The 18,749-nt window shown below is 38.8% G+C and overlaps 1 long non-coding RNA gene across 1 annotated transcript; it reads left to right on the top strand.

Moving 5' to 3' along the window:
- The first annotated feature begins 513 nt into the window (after positions 1 to 513).
- LOC134295451 (uncharacterized) lies at positions 514 to 14,991 on the top strand. Its single transcript, XR_010002018.1, has 3 exons — positions 514 to 739; positions 10,795 to 10,990; positions 13,904 to 14,991. It is a non-coding gene; the product is annotated as an uncharacterized LOC134295451 (long non-coding RNA).
- Positions 14,992 to 18,749: the final 3,758 nt, after the last annotated feature.

The following is an 18,749-nucleotide window of genomic DNA, read 5'->3' as shown; positions in this document are numbered from 1 at the left end:
TTGCCAGGCAGGGGACACTATTGTGGTAGTGGGACCATACAACAGTTCAGAAAGGTAGATGTTCTGTTGGTCTGGAAGAAAGCCAGCCTGGAAATGACATTGCAATCCACTTTGGCTGAAGTTGCACTGTCTTTTTAAAAGATGAGGTTCGCATTTTGGAACCAGCATTGTTTCCAGAAGGCCTGGTGGCTACAGTGGTCAGGAGTTCTTTTCCCAGCCTTGAAAAAAATGCCTGCTGGGTCCTTCCCAAGAAAGATTTGGTCATGTCTTAAATATTTCCCATTTAAATTGCTGAAACACACTCTGACATAGGGCATTTCTTTACAGACACACAATAGGGAGCAGAACTGGTATCAAAAATGCCAGCCTGCATTGGGGCTTGACACTCTGAGCCACCTCAGTGGTGGGAAGGAGTCCCTACTGCGCAGCCACACTGAAATTGGTTCAGTGCTAATGGCAGGGGCCCAACTACCATCCCCTCTCTGTTCTCGTTCCTGACAGCGACAGCAACGACAGGGGAATCTACCTGCTCATTGCTGGTACCTCTTCCTGGTTTTGTGCCATGTGACTAATAAAAGAGCTTGGGAGGAGCATGTGGGGGAGCTTTCAGATGTTGGTCTTGACCTTCAATGCCATAAACAACTTTGGCCTTTGATATCTGAAAGACCACCTCCTGACTATGAGCCTGCCTACAATTTTACATCCATAACAAAAGTGGTTCAGCACTTCAAGAGGCCAGGTTTGTAGAACTCCCTTCTATGGGAATTTAGATTGGATTCATCTCTATTGATTTTCTAGCAAGCAGCTATGGCTACATTTCACTGTGCAGCCTTTGATGATTAACATTTTTTAAAGTTAGATTTTGGAACTGTTTTAGCTATTTCATTATTTAAAATTTTAAGTGTTGATCTGTTTTAAAATAATGTTCTGAGTTGTGTGTCATGCCGGGGCTCTTTACAGATGGAAAGCCTATGGTATAAGTAAATACTACGAAGAAACAAAAAGTTGGAAGGTAGAAGTCTTACCAGTACCTCTGCACTATATGCAATATATGTCATACTTTGTTCCATGAACAAAATGTATCAGCAAAATGAATCACTTCTTGGCAGGATTTGATCTATAAAGAGAAGTATAATAACATCCACAAGTACCACTATCCCACCCCATTTTAGTCCAATCATAGTGATTGTAGACTGTTGAACTGGAACTTGAAACATCCAAGTTCTGCTTCCCAGTGAGGCAGAAAACTCACTTGGCAACTGGGTCAGCCAGTCACTTTCAACTTGATCAACATAACAGGCTTATTTCGAAGATCAAGTTAGGAGGGGAGCCATGCTGGCTGCCTTACGATCTTCAGAGGAAAGGCGGTACATAAGGTATAACTACTAATAGCTAAGTAGTAGCAGTTTTAAAAATTGTCAGCTATGAGACACAAGTGCATGTAAAGGTCATGGCTCTTCCACTGGTGTACTTGTGTGACCAATCTCTGGCCCCTGAACTGGGAAAAAATGTTTCAGAGAAGCTGAATTCCTTGGGTTTTTACTGCTATCTTAGAAAAGACAAGGCATGAAGTTCTCAACTCTTCCCTTACTTTTTAAAAAAGTCAATCCTGGATTGTGGTTTGATTTTCCAAGGTATTTCTAGTCTTATATCTGACCTTATCTTACAAGCAGAGGGTGCTGAGTAAACAGTTATCCTATACTATATGCCCTATAGTTCTGAACCTCAGTCAATCACTATTTTTCTATCCACATAGTCTTAGTATTGAATATGTGACCTTGTCAGTGGCCTCTTGTCTATATATTGATAGAGCTGGTATATCTCCTGATCCGATTAAATAATTTATGTTGCTCCTAATCTCAAGGGGTTGGTATAGCAATTGAGATGCTAGGGAGACATTCACAGGAATGCTTTTGAGTTGACCAACTTCTTTGTGGCAAAGAGATAAGCATGGTTGAAGCAGGATGATTGTTCGACATTAGGTCTACAGTTGGATCTTTTTTTCTTAATCCCAGCAGGTATCTTGACCCAAGATGCTTTACTGCTTTAGACAAACATGGTAAAATGGTGCACACATCCATCAATGCACACCATCCTCAACAGGTTCTTGAATAGTGTTCTAGGACAAGCTTAACAGGATGCAAGCCAGATCATACAACACCAAGAATGTTTCCTCTGACCATCAATCCCATTTTTACTTATTACCACGGGTGGTTGATCTGTTCTTCCAAAGAGTAGGGTGAGACCCATTCATAAGGAAACAGTAGGTTTTTTCAGTGTCAGCATAATTTTCAGTTGTACTTAGGAGACCTGTGATAGCCTGGATAGCTGGAACAGATGTGCAGAGATGACCTTGATTTTTAAAGAAACAAAAGTGGAAACATGCATGCCCATTTCTTAAAAAAAACCTTAAAAAGAAACATCTGGCAAAGCCTTTCCATTAGAAATCTAAAGCTAAGCCTGGAGCTGAACAGTGGTATGCAAGGGAAAAGCCATGAATTTTTTAAAAGGAAGAAAAAATGAAATTAGCATGAACATGTGCCATTGGTGCTGACACTGTGCATTAAATGAAGTTCCTAAGCCATATCTCCCTATATTAAACAAATATACCCAAATCCCACTGCCACAATCCTCATTTCTTTGGTTCCAAAATCAAAGGGATTAAAACTTATAATTAAGACACCAGAGGAAGGGATGATCGGTTCTGCTCGTGCAAATTAGTTCAGCCACAGAGAGCTGCCAGGGTTCTGTTTGCCGGTTAGGGAACCCCATTTGGCTTAATCTGATTAGGGAGAGAAATCATTTCCCTGAGACAAAGAATGAATATAGCTGCAGGATAAATAGGGAAGGGCAGTGGAGACTCTAAGCAAAATGTGATTTAGTTGCATGTATAAAATGTAACAACAACAGCAACAAATAAGAATCAAGTGAGAAGATATACACATCAAGCAAAAATAGTAAAAATGCCAGATTTGTTCCAAATAATATGGATTTTATTATCATTTTATGGTGAAGATTCTGCATCTATGCAGAAAACTTCTGGAAATGCAATTTCTTGTCAAAATGACAAACCGAAGCATCCCAGCTCCCCCTTGAGAAATCAAGATGACGACGGTTGATTTTATTTTATTTTATGTTTTGCAGAACTTTTTGCCATTAGGAGGCAAGAAAAAAAATATTGTGCCGACATTTTTCTCTTCTAACAGGCTTCATTCTTTCATTCTCCCAACAGAAAAAGAACAGACTAATCTAGCCCTGTAGCAGTGGGCTCCCTTTACAATCCATCAATAAGTTAGCCAATGTTTTCAACTGCAAATGGTAATTTTAGAGCTCAGGTTATGACAATTTGATAAAGACTTATTCTTTGGTAGGTGGACAATCACTGCTTTGGGAGCAGAGCCCCTTTACAGAATCTATCAAGCAATAGCTTAGCTAAATTTATATGACCCACTTGCATGTTTAAGCATCGAAGACAGAATTTTGAGACAATTTTATTTCAGTGGTGGCAGAATATAAAATTATATTGTGTCAAAGGTACTTGATGAGATGGAGGTAGGAAGGAGATCCTCTACTTTGTATTATTTGCCACTAATGAAGTGTATCTAGTAGCAGTAACAGTGTTTGGTACCAAACAAAGGCTTGGGAGACCTACAACTACAGCCAGATCTAGAACACAACACCCAGTCATATTTTGCAGCCTGACGTATGGTTGCAAATTGTGCTACCATAAAGCATGGTGTAGTGATTTGGTTTGAACATTTGGACGACTACAACACTGGAGACTAGCGCTCAGCCTTAGGCAAGTCACATCTTTCAGCAAAGGCAAACCCACTCTGAACAAATCATGCCAAGAAAGCCTCAAGATAGATTTGCCTTGGGGTTCCATAAGTTTGAAACAATTTGAAAGCAAACAACAACAACAACAACAACAACAACAACAACAACAACAACAACAACAACAGAAACAGCAGCAATGTGAGAGTCCAGAGTGGTCTAATTACTTTCCCACCTATGACAGAAAAACTTGCAAGACCTTCTGTTCAGTTTCATGGGAGTTAAAATATAATAGTATTAAACAACCAACAGCTAAAGGCAGCAGATCCCATCTGATCTTAGAAGCTGAGCAGAGTGAGATCTAGTCTGTACTTGGATCAAGTCTACCATTAGATCAGAGACTAATGTGATAGTGGTCTCTTAGCTCTGTCAAACACCTATTGATTTTTTTACTGGTTTTGCCTCTGGGGTGCATTATGTTTTTAAACTCAGTACAAATTTTTAAACTGTGTATTTATTGTGATACTGTTATGTTAATTTAACTTGCTTATGATTATTGGTTATATATTATGTCCTATTATCTCTGCCTCATACCTACCGTGTTTCCCTGAAAATAAGACAGTGTCTTATATTAATTTTTGCTCCCAAAGATGTTCTAGGTTTTATTTTCAGGTGATGTCTTATTTTTTCCATGAAGAAGAATTCACATTTATTGTTGAACAAAAAAATGAACATTTATTATATACTGTACAGTAGTTGTCATCACAAACCAGCATAACCAGACAAACTGTGAATCCTATCAAGAATTTCTTGTTACTGCCATTATTTCCATGTACAACACTCTGTGGTACATACATTTACCAATCCTGCATGCTCTGGTGTTCTGTTCGTTGGGCATGCTTCCAAACAAAACCTTTGCTAGGTCTTACTTTTGGGGGAGGCCTTATATTTAGCAATTCAGCAAAACCTCTACTGGGTCTTATTTTCTGGGGATGTCTTATTTTAGGGGAAACAGGGTATCAAGAGATCGGCTGCCTAAACAGTTATTCAGAGAGTAGCTCTGTGGTTTATTATTATTATAATATATTTGGCTGCCTTTTAGGAAATTCCCATATGGTGGTTGATCACATATAAAAATACAGCAAAATCCAAATGAAAACCAATTGTCTATTCTACAATATCAAAGACATGGGTCTGTTGTGACACCAGGTTATGGTTTCCCTTCAGAGACAGACTTGGTGCCAGAATTGGTGTTATTCTGGTGCCAATTCAAGGCACAGCTTTGTATTAAAGCCTTAGTGGGTGGGTCCAACAGACTTTATCCAATTTTCACATACCAGTAAGTAGGATATTTCAATAAATATAAATAAGCAAATTAATGAGTAATAGTGTGAATCTGAAATGTGGGTATCTTGTCTAAGTGAAGATTCTGTGGACAAGCACAGCATACACAAGCCTGAAGTAAACAAACACCATGAGTGGAAATTTCAGAGAAACTATTAGGTCTTCCACTCCTCAGAAAAATTGATTGTTTTTGTAGCAGTGTAGTTACTATTTTGAGTTATTGTCTAACTCAGATATCAAAATGAGGATGTCAAGGTTGCAAAACAAAGGATATGTCCTGGCCCTTTTCCATAGCTAGCAAATACAGCAAATGAAATGGGCTTAGTCTGCATTAACAACAGAAAGAGTTCTCTTGGGGAAAAGTAGATAGACTGTCAGCCCATTAAAAAACAATATCTGAGACAGATCAAATTGACGGTTGCTTGGGGCTCTTATAACAAACGGAGCTGGGGTCTGTTTGTTGGTAGGTCCCTGCACATCTTATCATGCTGATGGGAAATATGCAATCCAATGAGGATTTCCGTCATGTGAATTCGTTATTACCAACTTGGGCTTTTCCTAATAGATTTGTCTTCTTAGCCTCCAGCTATCATTTCAACAATTACTAATATGATCAAATGGGGTGTGGGGAATACCATGAACTTCCATGTAGGAGCAGAATGGCACACTAAAAGTGTTTTTCATCCTTGCATGCAAGAGGAAGAGGCAGGTTATGCTGTTGCCAGTCTGCAATCATCAACAAGCTGAACCAATCCCATCAGAAGCATCCACACAGCAGTGGTCATTAAACATATGCAGTTCACGATAGCTATCAGTAGAAGGTATTATGCCATCTGTCGATTAAACATTAAGGCAATTCGGAAAGGTTGCCACTCCATCACTGTCCACACATTACTTTCTTCCAAATAATAGAAAAGCACTAGGGGTAATAGCTTGCAAATAAAGTGAGTTATGCCCAGGGGCAATGTCATTCCTGACATATAGCTGAAAACACTATCAAATCTATGCCTGGAAAAAGGGCAGAGTATGTGCACAGGTTTTTGATGCTTGTATGTGAAACACTGAAGTGAGGCCACTGAAATGTTGATCGCTGAATCAGAGGTACTAAAAATGAACTATTGACTTGCCGATTTAATAGTTTGTCTTCCTATTTTTTACAAAAAAGGAAAACTAGTTATTGGTAAAAGAAGTAAAAGGAAGAAGATTACATGGTTTGCAAATCATTAAATATCTACAAAGGCAAAGCAGAATGCAATCATGGAATAACCCCCCCCCCCACACACACACACACACTCACGCACAAACACACACACACACACAGGTAGCTAGGATGGCCCCATCTCTTTTGCTAGCAAATAATTTTTTTTAAAAAAAATCCAGGTATTTAGAAATTAACCAATTGTTCAGGATTATTTTTTTTCAAAAAAGGAACTAAAACTAATTGTCGAAGAGCCAGACCTCAGAATTAAAACTGGAGACATTGTTAGAGAAGGATGCAAAAAAAAACAAACCAAAAAAACCCTTGTCTTTAGTCAAAAAGAAAGAAACGTCTAATCGGAGCTCAATCATGGGGAGCTCTTTTATACCATACAACTATAACTATAATTCCAATCTATCATGAGTGGTTGCAATTTATGGAATATTGGGGTTAGTAGTTTGGTGAGATAATTGAGGTTCTCTGACTGAGAATTCTAAAAGCCTCTTCCTAAACTTCAAATCCTAAAATTCCATAGGATGGAACTATGGTAGTTAAAGTGGAAGCAAACTTATTTCTTATGTAATATGAATGAGCCCAAGGTCAGAATCATGAAACCATCTGTTTACAGACTTGTTTAAAAAGACAGAGATGTAATAATAATAATAATAATAATAATAATAAGAAGAAGAAGAAGAAGAAGAAGAAGAAGAAGAAGAAGAAGAAGAAGAAGAAATTTATTTATACCCCGCCTCCATCTCCCCCGAAGGGGACTCAGGGTGGCTCACAGATAATATCAGATAAAAACAGTGACAATAAACAATACATCAATAAACAAAACATACACCAGTTATAAAATGCAAACATTAACCTATGAAAATAAAAACACACTTAATAAAAAACAGAATTAAAAACAGCGAAGTTGAGTAATAGACTAGCTAAAGTGCACTTTGTTATATATGTATTGCAATAACTAAAGAAACAAAAGAAGATAACAAAAATGATGTAACAAGCAATATCTTCCACAAAAATCTGAGATATTGAGTAGAAATTCAAAACAAGAGTGGAGATGCTACGTATGTGACCCAACAGGGAATCATACCATATGATCAAGTAAACATAAAAAGACGATGGAATCAGTGCACTGAAAAAGACTATAAGTATGATGAAAGAGTGATACATTCAATGGATAACAGTTTATTGTGAACACATAATTTTAGAAAATGAAGTGGAAGCAGCTCACAAAATAATCAATAGAGACCAACAGAGCAGTTTCAGAGAACAGAGATAGATTCACTCAAATCCCAATTAAAATGTGTCAAAAATGTAGAAAATAAAACAATGGCTCAAAGACTGGAAGTGTTCAAAATACATACCAATCACTAAGTATTAGGTTCTCGGGATTGAAACAAGTATTAGGACCTCATCACATGGAGCATTTTCCCAGATGTAGGACACTTTAGGTAAGTAAACAAATAAATTTCAAGGATGAAGCAGCACAAAGCCCATCAGTTGACCTTTGTCTACTTCTGGCCGTCATCCATTGACTTTCATCCTTGAAATGGAGCATGCTGAAAGGAGGGGGTTCATAGAGTCCAAAAAAGCCCCGAGAGGGCTGTGCTGACTGACCCCTTGATAGGTCCAGGGCTACTGATGGGTCAGTCCCGACAGAGCCCATAGCCCATTAGGCCTGTGCCTTTCACAAAGATACAGGTTTAATGGGCTATCAAATTAATTATGAACAAAGCAGGGTTTTCCTGTTTTGTCCCGAATTAATTCAATTTTACTGGAGATGTCATTTGGATGTCTCTGGTAAAACTGTGGGAGCTCCTGCATTATAGGCCCTGTGTGGTTGGGTCCTAAGTGGTAACTGCAGATGTGTCCACAGACTTGAAACAGCAGCTAGGAAGAAGCTAGACAAAAGACTCAGGTGTACAGTTACAGCATTGAATGGGCTGCCAAAATGACCAATAATCAAGCCTGAACTTTCCCTAGAAGCCAAAATGACTAAATGGACTAAATGGACTAAATTAGCCATGTCATGAGATGACATGACTCATTAAGAAAATAATTCTTGGTAAGGTGGAAGGCAGGAAGAAAAGAGAATGATCACATTACAGATGGATAGATTCATTCAAGGAATCCATTGCCCCTAATTTGCAAAACTGAACAGGGCAGGTAATAACTGTGTGATTGGGGCGGGGTGGAGAGAGTGGTCTGCCATTCATAGGGTAACAATAAGTCAGTGATGACTTGATAGCAATTAAGAACACATTATGGTTGTTTTAACATGACAGCCAATGTGATTGTTTTTAACTTTTGTACACTCAAGTTTTTAATTATATTTGGTTTTTAATTGTGTTGAAAGCTACACTGGGTCCCTTTTCAGGAAAAAGCCAAGATAGAAAATAAATTAAATACATACATGCAATCTTATTTGGTAGCATGTGCATGTGTGTATGTGCCTTCAGGTTGTTTATCAACTTCTAGTGACACCATCCACTCCATAGGATTCTTTAGGCAAGGAATACTCAAAGGTGGTTTTGCCAATTCCTTCTTCAGAAATGTAGCCTATAGCAATTTAGTAGTATATTTGTTTGTATACCAGTATGAATAGCAAGGCTGTCCCAATGTCTGCTTTGAACTGACCTGAAAAACATGTATTCCTTTTCTCTTGTGCTTTGGTGGAGAAACAAATTTATAAACAGACCATCACTTCTGAGTTTGAGATTTTTAAGATTAAATTTAAATAAATATTTGCAATAAATCTTAATGTAGGGATTTCAAGTACTTGCAGCAATGAAGGTGAATGAGAGTTGTTGCAGTGGCTTTTTCCATCTGGCTCCTGCCTTTTTGTATTTCTTTGGAAGTCTGAACAGAAATTGTAACTGCTTATAGGTGAATGAAAATACAAAGCTCTTCATGACTTGGGACACTTCCTTATCAGGGCTCTGGATTACACAGACTGTTGCAACCAATCAGTTTGCCACCCCCTCATCCCCCAGATTTGCTCCATAAATGTCTAAATGGCTATGTGATCAGAATAATGACAGCTTTAACATTTGATGATCTGATAGTCTATAAGCCCTCCCTTTTATTTTTGCAAGCAAATCAAATGTCGACCTTGACCAACGCTGATGTCCTTATGCTAAAAGATGCTGGAATATTTATCTGTCTCTATGTCTGTCTGTCTCTGCACCCTATTGTGACAACCTCCTGGCTTTTCCAAAGTATCTGGAAGTATCAAGGTCATTGGAAACATAGCCCAGCTGTGTTCATTTTTCCTGTCCTGAAGTCATCAAAAGTCAGATTACATATTGCTCTGAGCTGAGCAGATGCTCTCTACTTTCATCTCTGAGCACAATTATTTCTAAAGGGCCTCAACTTTATTCACATGGCATCCCCCTTGACTCTGCTTGCATCTTTTGAACCTCATTTATCTTGCACGGCTGTTTTACACTTTCATTTTGGATTCCTACCAGAGAAGCCAAAACACCTAATTAAATCCTCCAAGTCAAAGTCTTCAGTGATAGGAAGAAGGAAGATGATAACTTGAGCTTACATATCAGTATCTTGAAATTTTAATTAATCAGGCCTGTGGATATTAATACTTAGCTAATTTTATTCTCAAAGGTAGCAACAAGTAATTTTAGCAATGTCCTTCCCTCTGTGAAAAGTCTCTGACAACTGCACTTTTCAAAGTGTGCATCTACACTGTAGAATTAATACAGTTTGACACTACTTTAACTGCCATAGCTCAATGCTATAAAATCTTGGGATTTGTGGCTTGGTAAGGCAGAGAAGGCTTGTAAAACTACAATTCCCACACTGCCATAACATTGAGACATGGCAGTTAAAGTGGTGTCAAACCGCAGTAATTCTATACAGTAGATACACTCGTCTGTTCTACAATTTGGGATTTACTCTGTGCAAAATGTGTACACAGCAAACATTTTTCACACAGAAAACAGCATTTTCTGCACAGGAAGAAAATGATGTTTCTTTGTTGCCCAGAATAAGTCCCAAACTGTGATGATTCTTGACAGAAGAGGATTCTTCTTATTAGTATTTCCCAATATTTGAGAAAAATATTTTTTTTTCTTTTTTCAAATATTGTTTTTATGCTTAATTACATAAGTCTCACATGAATTCAGTTGTGGCAAACACCATGACAGTTGTTCCAGTCAAAGTTACTGTATATAAGCATGTATAAGTATGCAAATTTTGCTCAAAAATTAACCCCCCCCCCAAACTGGACTTATTCATGGGTCAGTATAAGTACTGTACCTTAAATCTTATAAAGAAAAGGAACCTTCTCTTTTCCCTAGTAGAATGATGGAATGTGAGAGCTTATTATGTCCTAGAAGAACTTAAAATAAGCACATGCCCATGTACTATCTCTGGCGTGGGAGTGTTTTCTTGCTGTTTTTAATTATTATTATAATTATATTTATTTATATCCTGCTTTATCTCTCCCACAGGAGACTCAAAGCTCATGGGCCATCCAGTCCAACCCCCTGCCAAGAAGCGGGAAAATCACATTCAAAGCACCCGTGACAGATGGCCATCCATCCTCTGCTTAAAAGCTTCCAAAGAAGTAGCCTCCACCACACTCCAGGGCAGAGAGTTCCACTGATGAACAGCTCTCACAGTTTGGAAGTTCTTCCTAATGTTCAGGTGCAATCTCCTTTCCTGTAATTTAAAGTCATTGTTATGCATCCTAGTCTCCAGGGCAGCAGAAAACAAGCCTCCTCCCTCCTCCCTATGACTTGCTCTCACATATTTATACATAGCTATCATGTCTACTCTCAACCCTCTCTTCTGCAGGCTAAATGTGCCAGCTCTTTAAGCCGTTCCACATAGGCCTTGTTCTCCAGACCTCTGATCATTTTAGTCACCCTCCTCTAGACACATTCCAGAGGAGGTTGTCAACATCTCTCTTAAATTGGACACGGTATTCCAGGTGTGGAATACTAAGGCAGAATAGAGGGGTAGCATGACTTCTCTGGATCTAGACACTATACTTCTATTTATGCAGGCCAAAACCCCATTGGCTTTTTTTGTCGCCACATCATGTTGTAGGCTCATGTTTAATTTGTTTTCCACGAGGACTCCATTATCTTTTTCATACATACTGCTGTCATGCAATAAAGACTTCAGGGAAAACTTCTCAAGATAAATACAATCCCAGATTATGCTTCAACTGCAGATGCAGATTCAGCATCTAGGAAGAAAATGACCACACACCATAAGAGGCTGCTTATTAATCATAGGTGATGAGAATGCAAAAGTACAAAAGACAGCAGAATCAAATACTGTAAGAAAATTTAGCCTAAGATCACAAAATGAAACAGGAAATTGACTGACTGAAAATTGGAGGAAGGAACACCAATAACTAAAAATATGCAGATGATATTAACAGCAAATAGGGAATATTTGGAACAATACTTGAAGAACGTCAAGGAAGTATAAAGGCAGATTTACATCTGAATATTTTAAAAAATGAGCACAGATTATATACACAACTTTAAAGCAGACAATGAAGACATTGAAATAGTTCAAAATTTTCTATACCTTGGCTCAATTTTTCACCAAAATGGAGACTGGCTGCAGTTAAGAAATCAGAACATGAGGACTTGAAGGGCACCATGAATGAATTAGACACAATCCTGACATGTAAAGTTAAAGTTGTCCATGCCACTATATTTTCAATTTCTAAGTATAGTTGTTAAAACTGGACAGTATTGAAAGCTGAGAGGAAGAAAACCAACTCATTTGTGGTGCTGCAGAAAAAGTTCTATGGATTACTTGGACTGCTAAAAAGACAATGGATCCTAGAGCAAATCAAGTTTGAACTCTCCCTAGAAGCCAAGATGACTAAACTACACTTGTCATACTTTGGACACAGCATGAGAAAATATATGACTCATTAGAAAAGGCAATAATGCTTAGTTAAATTAGAAAGCAGTACAGAAAGAGGAAGACTGCATACTACATGGGTTGACTCAATCAAGGAAACCATGGCCCTGGCCCGCAAACCTGAGCAAGGTGGAGGTCTATCATTCAAGGGATCGTCATATCTTGAAACTGACTTGAAATGACAACAAATCTGGTAGTGTTCATTTTTTATGTATTTATTTAACTTATCAGCCACCAACCCTACAATCGCTCATACACATACATAGAAGGGATCCGGAATGTGAACCTTCTGTAAGGCCATATTCACCTTAACAAGATCTTGACTGTTGGGTAGAAATTTCTGATTTAGAATCTGGGAAAAACCAGATCTATAGCAATCTAAATGTGATAATTTTTTCCAGCATTAATTTTTGAATGGCCATGGAAACCAATTTCAAGGCTAAGCTTGGGAGATGTTCCTCCCTTATTGTGATACTACTATAACAATAATATTAAAATTCATTCTTATAACTTTAGAATACAATCATAATAAAGACGGCCTGGGTAAGCAATAGCATCCCTAACTCCAAAAATGGTAGCATACCCTTATGTGTCAAGCTGTCATGACGTTGTTCATCTTTAAGGTGTTTTAGGGCTTGTTTTGTATGTTAGCTATTACAGACTAACACACAGGCTACACCTCTGGGAAATACAGCAATTTTTTCATGTTGAGTGAAGAAGGTCAGATAGGTCAACTTGGGATATTGGCATAAGAAGAGAAGGAGAAGAGTGAGATAGATGAGATTTTTTTTTTTGGTATAATCAGTTGATATTGGCTCAGCTTCATTTCTCTTCCACTCAGGTGTTTCTTCTTTCCCTGATTCTTTTAAGTGCAATTCTTCTGCTTCCAGGAAAAATAAAAAGAAATTTACCATTTCTGAACACCAAAATTTTTTGCTTTGAGGCAGCAGTAGGGGGAGAGGGGGGCTAATTACTAGTTACTGACAACAGGCAAAGCATCATTTTTCAAGAGTATGAGCTTTAAACTGATCTATCTGTTGTTTGTTAGATCTGTCAGCCTTTCACAATGTAAGCACACACACCCCTCCCGCAGCTTCTTGTTTTAGACAGGAAAGATAAATTGTTACAGATGTTTTTGAGTAAAGAGGAAGAGAGCTTTACAGGGCTTCCAGGGATGAGAGCACAAATCGTGCTGGTAAGCGCCCTTCTGCTTTCAGTTTTTATCAAATGAAAGTCACTTTAGAAGGGATTGTGCTTTCATGCTTCAGTAAATATAAACAAACCAGTCTCCTCCAACCACCCCCACCAAAGTCCACAATTTGATTGGATAATAAGCAGGACAATCCTATGCATGTTTATTCCAAAATTATTTTCAGTGAAGCATACCCGCAAGCAAGTTATGTGTAGCTGTAACCTAAATATTCCAGTTCTCAATCTACATCTTGTAACTTTTAGCATATGAATACATACTGTCCAGCATTTCACAGATGAAAACCAGGACCGCTGTGGTTAAACAATATCACAATGTGATAGCAAAAGATATTGATGAGGAAGAACAGACAAACTGGAAGAGATTGTAGCAGTTTGCTTTTGTCTGAGTCTACTGGTAAGGTGAGAATGTGGCCCTTGCTCAATTAATTAAGTATAAAATACATTTGTATTTTTACCCAGTTCATAGATATTGAAGTCAGCTGAAGACAAAGGAAATGAAAGGAGGAAAGAAAACCAGCTGAAAAGCAAGATAACAGAGGATTAATTGGGCCATTTCTGCCAGATTGATACAGTTGGAGTGACTAATCATTTGGATGAGTCCAAATGTTTTATGTGGATTAAGGTAAAATAGAAATTGTGGACAGCTATTAAATAATAACTGAAAACCAAAGTAATTGGCCTTGAAATTCCATGTTAAGTGTGAAGTGATGCATGCTGGATCATTAAAAAAAACTAACTTCACATATACATGGTTTGGATCTGCTTTGGTGGAAAGGAATCTTTTGGGTACAAAAGTAAAATTTCCAGAAATGTTGAAATGTGAATCTTCAGCAAAATAGTGTGTGTGCAATATATATTTCAACCTGTAAAGGGTATATTAGTACCCTTTTCGGGTTGAAAGTAACTTCTGTTAGTTTGGGGAAATAAAAGGATAATGCCTGATATATAAAAAAGCAGTTTACTCAGACAGTAATTGAGATTTAGAGCTACAAGTCTTATACTAAAAAGAATTATCTGGCAACCTCTTTGGTTTTGCCAATTTGTGAGGAATAACGGGGGGACAGATAAAGAGGAGGAAACTATCAATATTAGCAAAATAAAGACAATTATTTTATCTCTTCTAGCCCTTCACATTGTCAAGCAAATATAGAGTGTTTATTACCCATAAAATATTGGAAAAAGGAAAAAAACAGGAAATGTAGTAATTGTTGTTTATTAGTTCAGTGGCTTCTGGCTCTTTGTGACCCCCACGTCAGAGCTTCCTGTCGGCCGTCGCTGCCCCCAGTTCCTTCAAGGTCAAGCCAGTCACTTCAAGGATACCATCCATAATAAGTAATAATATGATCTTTCATTTATTATTACTGTATGTAAAGGTCTTCCTTTAACATATGTATTATAAATATTTTTGAGGGAATAAATATATGAACATCTTGTCTTAACTATTTTATTTATCATTCTAAAAGAAAAAACTTTTTTTTAAAAAAAAAATTCAAAACCATTAAGAAGACTTTGCAAAAAAAATTATATTTCTTTTTGGGGGCCTTCACAACTCTATCTTGGCATTGTGGTGGATGGTTCACTATGGATCTCATCCCATGAGGGTAGGAAAGCATCATATTACCATGGCATTTAGTCCAGTTGCATTAAAAAGCAAAGTGTATCGTGTTGTTTCTTGTCTTTTCTCCCAAAATTATCCATTTTCAGATTCCAATGGTTTTTTTAATGGATTACCAAATCTTATTTTAAAAAGGGAAAGAAAAGGCAGAAAAAGAGCAATTTTGAAAGGTTAAGAAAAAGTGAAATCAAAATAGCAGTCTCCTGAAGTAGCACAATTTCTACCCAATACATTTAGTTAAAAAATACCATGCAAGGATCAGGCAGCTGGATTTTGGGAGATTAGGGGGGCATCACTGCTTTGTAGAAGACTATCTGTAGGAACACCCATTCCCCCATGTCACCAAATCGATTCATTGCAGGTGAATCTGACGGATCCCATCCCACATGTTTTTCAACATTTTCTCCCATTTCCAAGTGACTCCTGATCTCAGATTTCTACCCCCCCTCTCCCCCTCCCCTCCCCACAGTTTCTTTACACTTTCAAAACAGTTCCCTAACCAAGCATCACAGATCAGAGGCAGAAGTATCTTTACGTCATGTAATTTTACTTTATTTGTTTTAATGTTTTAGAACTTTTTAGAAATGGGGGTGGGGGGGGACTGCATGTAATAACTTCCTGTGTTAACACCAGCCGCAATCTAGCAATACCAGTGTATAAGGGCATGTACTTTCAGGTTGCTTTAGATGACCTCAAAGGTTGTCTTAGGCAAAGAATGCACAATGATGGCTTTGCCAGTTCCTTCCTATGAATTACAGTCTACAGCATCTGATATTTGTTGGCAGTCTCCTGTCCTGCTTAGGTTCCAAGTCCAGATGGGATCTGGTGGCTTTAGAGTATTTGCATGGCTATCATATATAGCCTGAGATTCTGATAAATCGCTACCAGCATATAGCGTATTTACTTGAATATAATGTACACCCTTTTTTGCTCAATTATGTTGCCAAAATCACCATGCACACTACATTCACGTAATACGGTAAAGCCAGGAGAAGGTTTGGGAGGCAGCGTGAAAGTAAAGGGGCAAATGAGAGACAGAAGCCAGGAGAGAGCTCAGGAGGAGGGAAGGAAGCCGTGGGGCAACCACATGGGGGGGGGGGGGGGGGGGGCTGGAAAAGAAAAAATGCCAGGGGAAGACTTGGGAGGTCGAGAGAAAGCCAAGGGATGAGACAAAAACCAGGAGATGACTTGTGATGTGTGATATAAGATGAGGGGCAAGTACGTAAGAAAGAGAAGCTACAACATATGCAAAGCCCAGTTTAACAAGGGGAGACAACACTTACATGGCTGCCTGCCTTTAGCCTGCCTCCACCTCAGGGAGGGAAGGCATGAGGCAGCAATTAATGGGCAACCCCCCCCCCCCCCCAAATGTGCCACACACTACAACTGAGTTTTCAGGCAGGTGTCCTATTAATCACCAGCAGATGATCCAACATGATTTTTTGTCTTTGTCTTGTTGACCAGGGAAGGAGAAATTACAAGCAGATGTCATTTATCACCAGAATATTTGTATCACTAAGCAAGCACTAAAGGTGCTTCCAGACATCAGGAAATTGATTTACACTTTTAGCCAAAGTCATCCAATTGTGTTTTTAATAGTATGTGTATGTTTTATTATTTACTGTTTACAGCATTGAATGTTTGCCACTGTTGTGTTGGTTTTCTGTAAGCCGCCCTGAGTCCCTCTGGGGAGAGAGAGTAGGTTAGAAATAAATTGTTGTTGTTGTTGTTGTTGTTGTTGTTGTTGTTGTTGTTTTTGTTTTTGTTTTTGTTGTTATTGGTGGAAATTGCTTAAAGTAACCTTTTTTCGCCTGCATTCCTGTCCACATCACCAACCCCAAACCTTGGATTTTCCCTCTCAGATAGCCAGATACTATCCCTATTGTAATCAGGATAGCAGCCAACCACCCCCCCCCCAACTCCAAATTTAGGCCCTAAAACTTACCTAATGCTGATGCCAGGCACAGAGTCTTCTTGTAAGTTCTTCCGGTGCACCAAAATGGCACATGAGGAGAAGGAGGAGGGAGAGATTTCTTCCTCCCCCCCTTTTCCTCACATGTCATTTTGGCACACCAGAAGAACTTACAAAAAGTTTCAGTATCTGGCAGCAGCTTTAGGTAAGTATTAGGGCCTAAATTTGGGGTTTGGGAGGAGGGCCCCCGAAAAGCCTAGATGGCTGTGTGGATTGGGACCAAGGATAGTATGATGCAGTCACTGGGCCCAGTCCACACAGGGCCCACACCTGTTAAGACCAGGATCTTATATAAGATCTAGATCTTACCAGGTGTTTAATTCAGAACAAAGCATTGAAAACCTACTTTCTTTCAAAATATTTGTTTTTACCAGGCGTTCTTTGGACACTGCCCGTAAAAACCCATATAGGTCCCGAGATGTGGGCCTCTCTGATGGGCCCTAAGATGCATTTGTCTGTATATCCCTATCATTTTTGGAATTGCTATGGCATCCAGGGATTTGCAGTTTAGTGAAGCAGCAACACCCTTTTGCTGAAAAGACTCAAGATCTTTGAAAATTACAGTTCCAGGATTCCATAGCATTGAGCCAGGGCAGTGAAAGTGGTGTCAAGCTGAATTCTCCAGCATAGATAGATTCACCCAAGGAAGCTGAACAAAAGAGGCTTCTTGAGGGAAGGGTTGCTTGATTCTCTGGTGTTACTTTCAATTGCTGGAAGCTTTGTTGTTGTAACACTTTTTTTTTTTAAAGGAATTCTAAGCACCCAGCAACTGTAATGCACACCTTTTTTTTGGAACAAATTATAAAGAGTGTACCTTTTGCCACTGTGCACTACATTCACCAGCAGAGGCGGACCAACAGTGTGGGCAACCTGAAGCAGTGGGCCAGGCGGGCCTTCTGGAGCCCGCGTCGGCCCTTCCTGCCTTCTGGAAGCCATCTGTTGGGAGCAAGGCAAGGGGGGTTTATTTGTTTGTGGAATAATGTCCAGGGTGGAAGAAAGAGCTCTTGTCTGTTGGGAGGCAGGTGTGGATATTGTAATTAATCACCTTGATTATTATTTAATGGCCCTGTGGCTTCAAGGCCTGGCTTCCTCTTGTCTGGGAGAATCTTTTTTGGGAGGTGTTAGCTGTCCCTGATTGCTTCCTGTCTGGATTTCACCTGAGTGTTGTTCTTTATTTAGGGTTTCCTTAATCGCTCCTTATTATCCAACATTTTCGCTTATCCAATGCTTTTATTTTTCAGTTATTGGTTTTTTGGGGGGCGCCAAAATTTCTGTTTGCCTACACTTTAAAATTACCTTGGACCTGCTCTGTTCACCAGCAAATACTTTTTTCAGTTTCAGAGTTTTGAAAATTGAGGTGTGCACATTAAATTCGAGCAAATACGGCATATGCCAGGGTTCTCAATTCTTTGACTGTTAAAGTAGGGGAAGAATCTGGCCTCATCTGGGTTCAAGTGCAGAATTAGGCAAAAGGGAAGCCATCCTCCTCCTAGATCTCCCAACAGACTGAATTTGTGCCTAGACAAGACATGGTTGCTCAATGTAATGGATGCCCTCACTTGCTCAGGGCTCTTAAAAGAACCACACCTTGTCTGTTTTGGCAGCCTGCTTAAATTTCTTACTTGTATTACCTTTGTTTATTAGCTCTTTGCTAATAATTCATTGCATCGATCTTTCTTTGTTGCTGTTCTCATATGTGAAGCTTCATTTGCACTCAT

The sequence above is a fragment of the Anolis carolinensis genome, chromosome 1 (assembly GCF_035594765.1).
Source record: "Anolis carolinensis isolate JA03-04 chromosome 1, rAnoCar3.1.pri, whole genome shotgun sequence".
Taxonomy (NCBI): Eukaryota; Metazoa; Chordata; class Lepidosauria; order Squamata; family Dactyloidae; genus Anolis; species Anolis carolinensis.
The sequence above is the reverse complement of the archived record's forward strand: the minus strand, read 5'-3'. Positions and strand labels throughout refer to the sequence as shown.